This window comes from Neomonachus schauinslandi, chromosome 2, assembly GCF_002201575.2.
Source record: "Neomonachus schauinslandi chromosome 2, ASM220157v2, whole genome shotgun sequence".
NCBI classification, from domain to species: Eukaryota; Metazoa; Chordata; class Mammalia; order Carnivora; family Phocidae; genus Neomonachus; species Neomonachus schauinslandi.
This window is the reverse complement of record NC_058404.1, coordinates 97,577,858-97,585,247: the sequence shown is the minus strand read 5'-3', so window position 1 is coordinate 97,585,247 and position 7,390 is coordinate 97,577,858. Positions and strand designations below refer to the sequence as shown.

The following is a 7,390-nucleotide window of genomic DNA, read 5'->3' as shown; positions in this document are numbered from 1 at the left end:
CTTAAAATCAATTCTGTATTTTAGTTTTGTTGACTATTTCCTTTGCTGTGCAGAAGCTTTTTATCTTGATGAGGTCCCAATAGTTCATTTTTGCTTTTGTTTCCCTTGCCTTTAGAGACGTGTCTTGCAAGAAGTTGCTGAAGGAAAATTGAATGGGAAGAAATCAGAGAGGGAGACAAACCATGAGAGACTCTTGACTCTGGGGAACAAACCGAGGGTTATAGAAGGGGAGATGGGTGGGGGGTTGGGGTAACTTAGTGATGGGCATTAAGGAGGGCACATGATGTGATAAGCACTGGGTATTATATGCAACTGATGAATTGTTGAACACTACATCAAAAACAAATGATGTACTCTATGTTGGCTAATTTAATTTAAATTAAAAAATTGATTCTGCAAGTAACTCAATAATTCTATAATCTTAGAAAAAATAAAGTTTAGAAATTTTAAAAATATTGTCCAGATGGGCTACTTTTTTTGTTGTGCTTCTTTCCTTGCTTTTAGCATAAAAAAACAAATCTAACCATATTCTGGCCTAAGAAAGCTAACAATTAATTTTACAATCATTTTATTATTATATTTTTGTGAATTAGAAGTCATAGTCAATAGAAAGTAAGATTTTCTTTGCTAGGTGTGTCTCCTTTCTTTATGAACTTTAAAACTCTACAATTATATTCACCAAATTTTAAAATAACATGAAAATTAAAAGATAAGTTAGAGTGAGTGGTATATGTAAATCAGAAAAGCAGCGTTTTCATTTAACACTTACTTTATAATGAATTAAGTCAAACTGGTTTATGTAGTGGTCCATTTCAGAAGTATCAAACAGATAGTGTTGCCTTTTAATCAATATCAAATCCTTTTATTGTAATCCTCTTTTTTCCCCTTCACATAACATTCTTAAATTTTAACCTACATAATAGTGTAATATGTACCTTCATATATTATACTCTTGTCTTACTAATTTATAATTTGAAATGTACAATTGGTTATTATCTTAGCACCATCTAGGATGTACTTAATATTTATTCAATTAATGATATAATCTTGACACATGGAAAAATTAGATGCTCATTAAAACAAGAACTAGTATTCCCAAACTGTTTACAATGTGCCAGATGTTTTAAAAGTCCCCACAACAAACTTAAGATAGACAGACAGATATATCATCAATAGATCTTTCTTCATTTTACAAATAAGGAACATAAATTACCACAAAACTGTTAGTAAAGATTACCCTCTGATCTCTGCTTGCTAAAAGTTTTATTGAAATCTAAAAAAACAGGGCGCCTAGGTGGCTCAGTCATTAAGCATCTGCCTTTGGCTCAGGTCATGATCCCAGGGTCCTGGGATCGAGTCCCACTTCGGGCTCCCTCCTTGAGGGGAAGCCTGCTTCTCCCTCTCCCACTCCCACTGCTTGTGTTCCTGCTCTCGCTATCTCTGTCTCTGTCAAATAAATAAATAAAATCTTAAAAAAAAATCTAAAAAAACATTCTCTCAAAGGCTAGCACTTTATTGAATATTGTAAACTTATGATACAAATTACAAATTTTCCATTTGAGACTCCTGTATTTTGAGAAGTTATAGCTATAGTCACCTGAATTATAGATTACATAAATATATTAATCAGCTTATCAAGTAAGTAATCACTTTGACAAAATGTAGAAGACAAGAATATATATTAGCAATTTATCCATATTAAGGATAGGTTCCATTCAGGCCCTAAACTTTGAGTAAAAATGGATGTTCATATATGAATTATTAAAGATTTTAAACCAAATAACAAACTATCAAAGTTAGTTCAATATTTTATCATGAAAAATATGCCTTCACAAGAACCTGAAAGACCAGGATGAATTTAAAGTGCCTATACGCCTCAGATGTCTGTGTTTGAATGTGTTGGCCAGAGAGGAGCAAGACCCCAGCCCCACGTCTTCAGCCCAGTCTTCTCCCATTGGTTTTCTTTTTTTTTTTATGATGTTATGTTAATCACCATACATTACATCATTAGTATTTGATGTAGTGTTTCATGATTCTCTTGAATCACAGACCTGTACCTCTGAAACTAATAATACATTATATGTTAAAAAAAAAAGAAGATAGTAGGAAGGGAAAAATGAAGGGGGGAAATCAGAGGGGGAGACGAACCATGAGAGACTATGGATTCTCCCATTGTCTTCTTTTTTTTTTTTTTTGGATATCAAAATCCGGATTTATTTTAAAAGAAATAGGTAAGAAGAATGAGTCAAAATAATGAAACCAATTTTATCAGAGATCAAGAAAAAAATCCTGTATTTATGATTAAAAATATTAAACATACTTCAACAGCACATATACTGATATTGGAATGATAGAATGTTAGCACAGCTCCTGTGCCAGAATGACACATAAAGTTGTGAGGTGTTCCATGTTTTTCCTTTTTAAAATTTTTTTCTTCTTTTTTTCTTTATTATGTTATGTTAATCAACATAAATTACATCATTAGTTTTTGATGTAGTGTTCCATGATTCATTGTTTGCGTATAACACCCAGTGCTCCATGCAGAACGTGCCCTCTTTAATACCCATCACCAGGCTAACCCATCCCCCACCCCCCTCCCCTCTAGAACCCTCAGTTTGTTTCTCAGAGTCCATAGTCTCTCATGGTTCATCTCCCTCTCCAATTTCCACCCCTTCATTCTCCCATTGTCTTCTAATCATTGACCTCTTCTTATTCCTGGAGGAAGCTCATGCTCACAAGTGTGAACACTTCAGCTCTTACTTTCAGGCTCCACCCAAACAGCCTCTCTAAAAAGCCTCCCCTTGGGGGCCTGGGTGGCTCAGTCAGTTAAGCATCTGCCTTTGGCTCAGGTCATGATCTCAGGGTCCTGGGATTGAGCCCCGCATCATGCTCCCTGCTCAGTGTGGAGCCTGCTTCTCCCTCTCCCTCTGCCTGCCTCTCTGCCTGCCTCTCTGCCTACTTTGCTCTCTCTCTCTCTGTCGAATAAATAAATAAAATCTTTTAAAAAACGAATTTATAAAAAAAATAAATAAAAAGCCTCCCCTTGGCTATTCCTTAGACCTAATAGCATGTGCACAACAGAATCCTCCCCTAAGCAGAACAGACTCAAAGTAGAGACCTATGTAGAAACTGGAAATATGGCTCTGGATCATTTGGGCAAGGCCTTTTAAGGTCCTGAAAACCTAGAACATGGCCCAGAAAAGGAATCTGTGGGCTCTGGTTAGTCATGACTCTTTGGCTCTAAAGCCTCCTCCCAGTGATCAGTATTATGGAGGGCATTTGTTGTGATGAGCACTGGGTGTGATTTATAAGTGATGAATCACTAAATTCTACTTCTGAAACTAATATTACACCATATGTTAACTAACTGGAATTTAAATAAAAACTTGAAGAAAAAAAATAAAGACTCCTCCCACGTCATGGCCCCTGTTGCCCTGCTATATAGATGGTAATGTTTATACTACCTATTAAATATAATCATTTTCTTATTCTATTTGCTGGCATAGCCCTAAATCCCAGCTAACATAAATAAGTGATTAGATAAATGGATCATCATCATCATCTTTCTAGTAAGTAATTTGCCCTCAGGAACACAAACTCATGTATTGTAGAGAACTAAACTATCCTCCATTTTAGACATCACTATATAGGAGGAGTTGTTTTGTTTTGTTTGTTTGCTTTTTTGCTACAGGTGTAATGATGGACACATAATCTGTTGCCATAGGATTATTTGTGCCAAAGCTAAGTAAAGAGAATAGGTCTCCTTGTAGTAGAGAAACTTTGAAGTATGAGATAGGAAGGAACTTTCTGGGAAGCTACTATTTTCAGCCATCTGGACAAATATCTAAGAAAATGATGACAGTATGCAGAAGAAAGCAGAGAAGGGAGCTAGTAAGTCCCAAATAATATCCCTGGTCCTGTTAGGACCAAGCCAAGCTTCAACACAGTGCTTTTCTCTACGGCATAGGGACCTTATAATTCATTCTCTTTGAGGTTTCAAGACCTAAATGGACATGGATATTATCAAAAAGATTGTGAAAACTGCAGGAATAGCCATCAGCTTTTTGGAGAAAGTGTTCCTCTTCACTTTATCTGAGAATATCACTTATTTTACACTAATTTGAGAGCAGCTTGCTTCTTAATCCTGTGACAGATTTTTAATCTCTAACCTGCGAGTGCAGGGGATCCCTGTGAGTGCTAGAGACCATATGGTGCTTCTCTGCCGTCATATGGAAAACCAGCTGGACTGCCTAAAGATTTATGATCAATTATCTATGCTCAAAGGCCATAAACCCATTGAACAATGGCTCTTTCTGAGTTTCTGTGAGAGGGAAATAACCAGCTATTGTAGAGTTGCTTTGTCAATAGAAGAAGTTATTAACTCAAATTATAAAACTTTATACTTCAAATGGGCTCTTTAGTTGTTAATGAAATTGATAAATGTTTTGACAGAAGTTTTAGTCTTCTAATAATAAACCTATCCACAGACACAAACGTGCACAGAAAATATACTCACACCCACATACACAAACACTATCAAACTTGCCAGTATGATTTCAATAAACAGTGCCCTGGGACTTTTATATGAAAATCATGACTTTTTAAGTGTTTTCCTCCTACATTTTCATGGATTATGTTATTCTAAGAGGGGCAAGCTTTGAAAATATTTCATGAATCTCTAATTCCCATTTGTGAGTCTTGTATTAGCCAATCATCTATCACCCTTTCTAATTTGGAGGCTAACTGCTTTGGGGAAAGTACTGCATTCTTCTCAGGTTCTCCTTAATGTAAAAACTATTCCATTTATTGGGAATTTTTTTGCATGTTCACTGTGTCTATTGGCATGTGCACATGTTTTATATCCACCTTGTTCAGGAGGAATTTGAGAAAGAATCTCTATAAACTACTTTTACTAGTTTGAGTAGATTCTTATTTATTAGTACTTAATTTCCAATATTGGTATGTTAGAAGAGAGATGTCCCTTTACTAGAAAAATGGAATATAGTTATTTCCAACTCAGTTGCCCAGAAGAAAAGAACATAGAATGATGGAAAGACTTAAAAAAAAAAAAAAAAAAAAATGAAACTGATTAAAAATGGGGCCATTAATTTCTCTAATCCAATTTATTTAAGGTAAAAATCTGAAATTAAGAAAAATTATATTACATTGTATCAAAAGTCACATTTGAATTATTTACCTCCAGAAGTTTTGAATTCTGCTATAAGCTATATTCATGTATCTGATATTTTTGTCATGAATTTATGACAGTCATTTAATACAGTAATGTGAATATATTACATAAGCCCCAGGTGATTGTTTTTATATTGTAAATAAAATTTTGCTTTTTAACTTTTTATAATGAATCTGTACAAGAATCTTTAATTATGATTAGTTGTAAAAGTACAAATGAATTACAAAATGGATGAGCTTTTTTTTAACAAAATCTCAATCAAAAATTATTTATGCTCTGCCGACTATCAAAACAGGAATCATATTAATGCTCTCACTTTATTTATCTTTATTTGGTTTTTATATACACATCTCCATACCACTATAAAGAAAATCAAAAGCTATATTATGAGTAATTTAAAAATCTATTTACTGTCAAAACAAAAATCAATAAACTTGAATCTTGACAATTTCATTTTTTAATTAATAGAAGTTTTTGGTACACATTTGGTACACATCCCAAGGTACACATTCTGAGATTATAAAATTATATTCAATATGTATTATATTCACACACTTCTTATTAGATTGTCATTAATATCCAAAAAATCAAAGACAGCCAAAGCAAATATTATTTTCATTAAATTAGTTTATAAAATTATTAAATTCAGTAGAAGAGTAGCTACTTGTTTTCTATAAGATGCAAAAATAGTGAGATAATAGAATTTTCTAAAATATGCACACTGATGTTAAACATTATTACTAATATTAATGTTATCAAGTTCATAAAAGCATTCAGAAATTCAGTGAGTTTTTTTTAATAAAATTACTTAACATTCTTTTTTTAATTACTTAACATTCTTAAAGATTAGTTTTCCAGTGTTTTTCAGCTTTACATAAGGAAAACATTTGTTTCTAAAAATTTACATTGGGCATGGATTTGACTCAGAAAAAAACTGACACAAAATTGCAGAGGTTCCCCCCCCCCAGTGCCATATGATTTATTTGTTCTCTTATTTTTTGTGGATTGTTACATTGGGCACATTGTTAAGTCAGAAAGAGAAAAAAATGTAAATAAAATTTTCAGAAAATTACTGATAGAATTATTAATCTGTAAGGACACATATGCCCTTTATCAAGTCTCTGAGCTTCCCTAACTACATCTGTTACTACAAAAAGAACCTCTTGGCTGTAGAAAGTCTACACCATGTGGAATCATAACGGTAGAATTCTTCTCTCAGAAGACATATGGTCAGTGTGACAAAATAAGTTTAGTGAGTAAATAGTAAACTTGTTCTCTAGACAAAATTTATCATAATATACCAACGTGTACACGATAATACCATATGCAAGTGGGAATCGTGAACATAGATTAAGGTCTGTAAAATATTTTGAAATTTTCTCCTTTTGGAATTAATCATTATTTAGACCTTATTTAATTAGAACATGTAATTTCTGTTACCTTTTAAATGTTAGAGTACTAAAACTATTTTATGTATGCTTGTAAGCTTTAACTCAGAGAAGCTTTAGTGTTCATTCTCACTGCTCTTCAGTCTTTTGCCTTTATTGCCACTGCTAAATCAATGAAACATTTTAAAAAATTAATTCAGACTTTGGGACATAGCAATGTTATAAAAACAATGCCTAAAATTAGGATTAAGGATGTCCATTTTTAAAACTCCAAAATATAATTAGGAAAGATGAAGATGATATCTGAAGCTCATATCTGTTTGCACTGCCTCAGTAAAATCAGACATAATGAGCTCCCTGTAGTTATTAAAAAATATGAAAGGTGATTTAATTGTTTTGGGGGCTCCCAACCTGATGCTTATCCCAGAACTGCAGCTCACACAAAGCATATTTATCATGTACCATAACAAGTGAACCTATAAAATCTATAGAGCAAAGTGTTATAAATCACCAGGCAGTAAATAGTCACTGGACCTCTGGACTTTCAGAATTCCCACTTCTTCAATGAAGCAATATGGACTCTGTAATAATGGTAGAAGAAAATTTTAATGATCTAGAATAGAGATGACAAACTGGTGGATTAAGGGGGTAAATATTTACTGGACTTGTGGGGCTTAAAAAATTCTCATTTCTTTAATGAAGCAAATGAATTTTTTATATGGTTAAAAAATACATAAGGATGATCTATCAAAGAGGTTGCACACCAGTGACCTGAGGGATTTAACTTAAGAATGTGTTTCGTTTTCATTGA

The 7,390-nt window shown here is 33.2% G+C and overlaps 1 pseudogene; it reads left to right on the top strand.

Annotated features, from left to right (window-relative positions):
* The first annotated feature begins 2,316 nt into the window (after nucleotides 1-2,316).
* LOC123324205 lies at nucleotides 2,317-2,415 on the top strand (annotated as a pseudogene).
* Nucleotides 2,416-7,390: the final 4,975 nt, after the last annotated feature.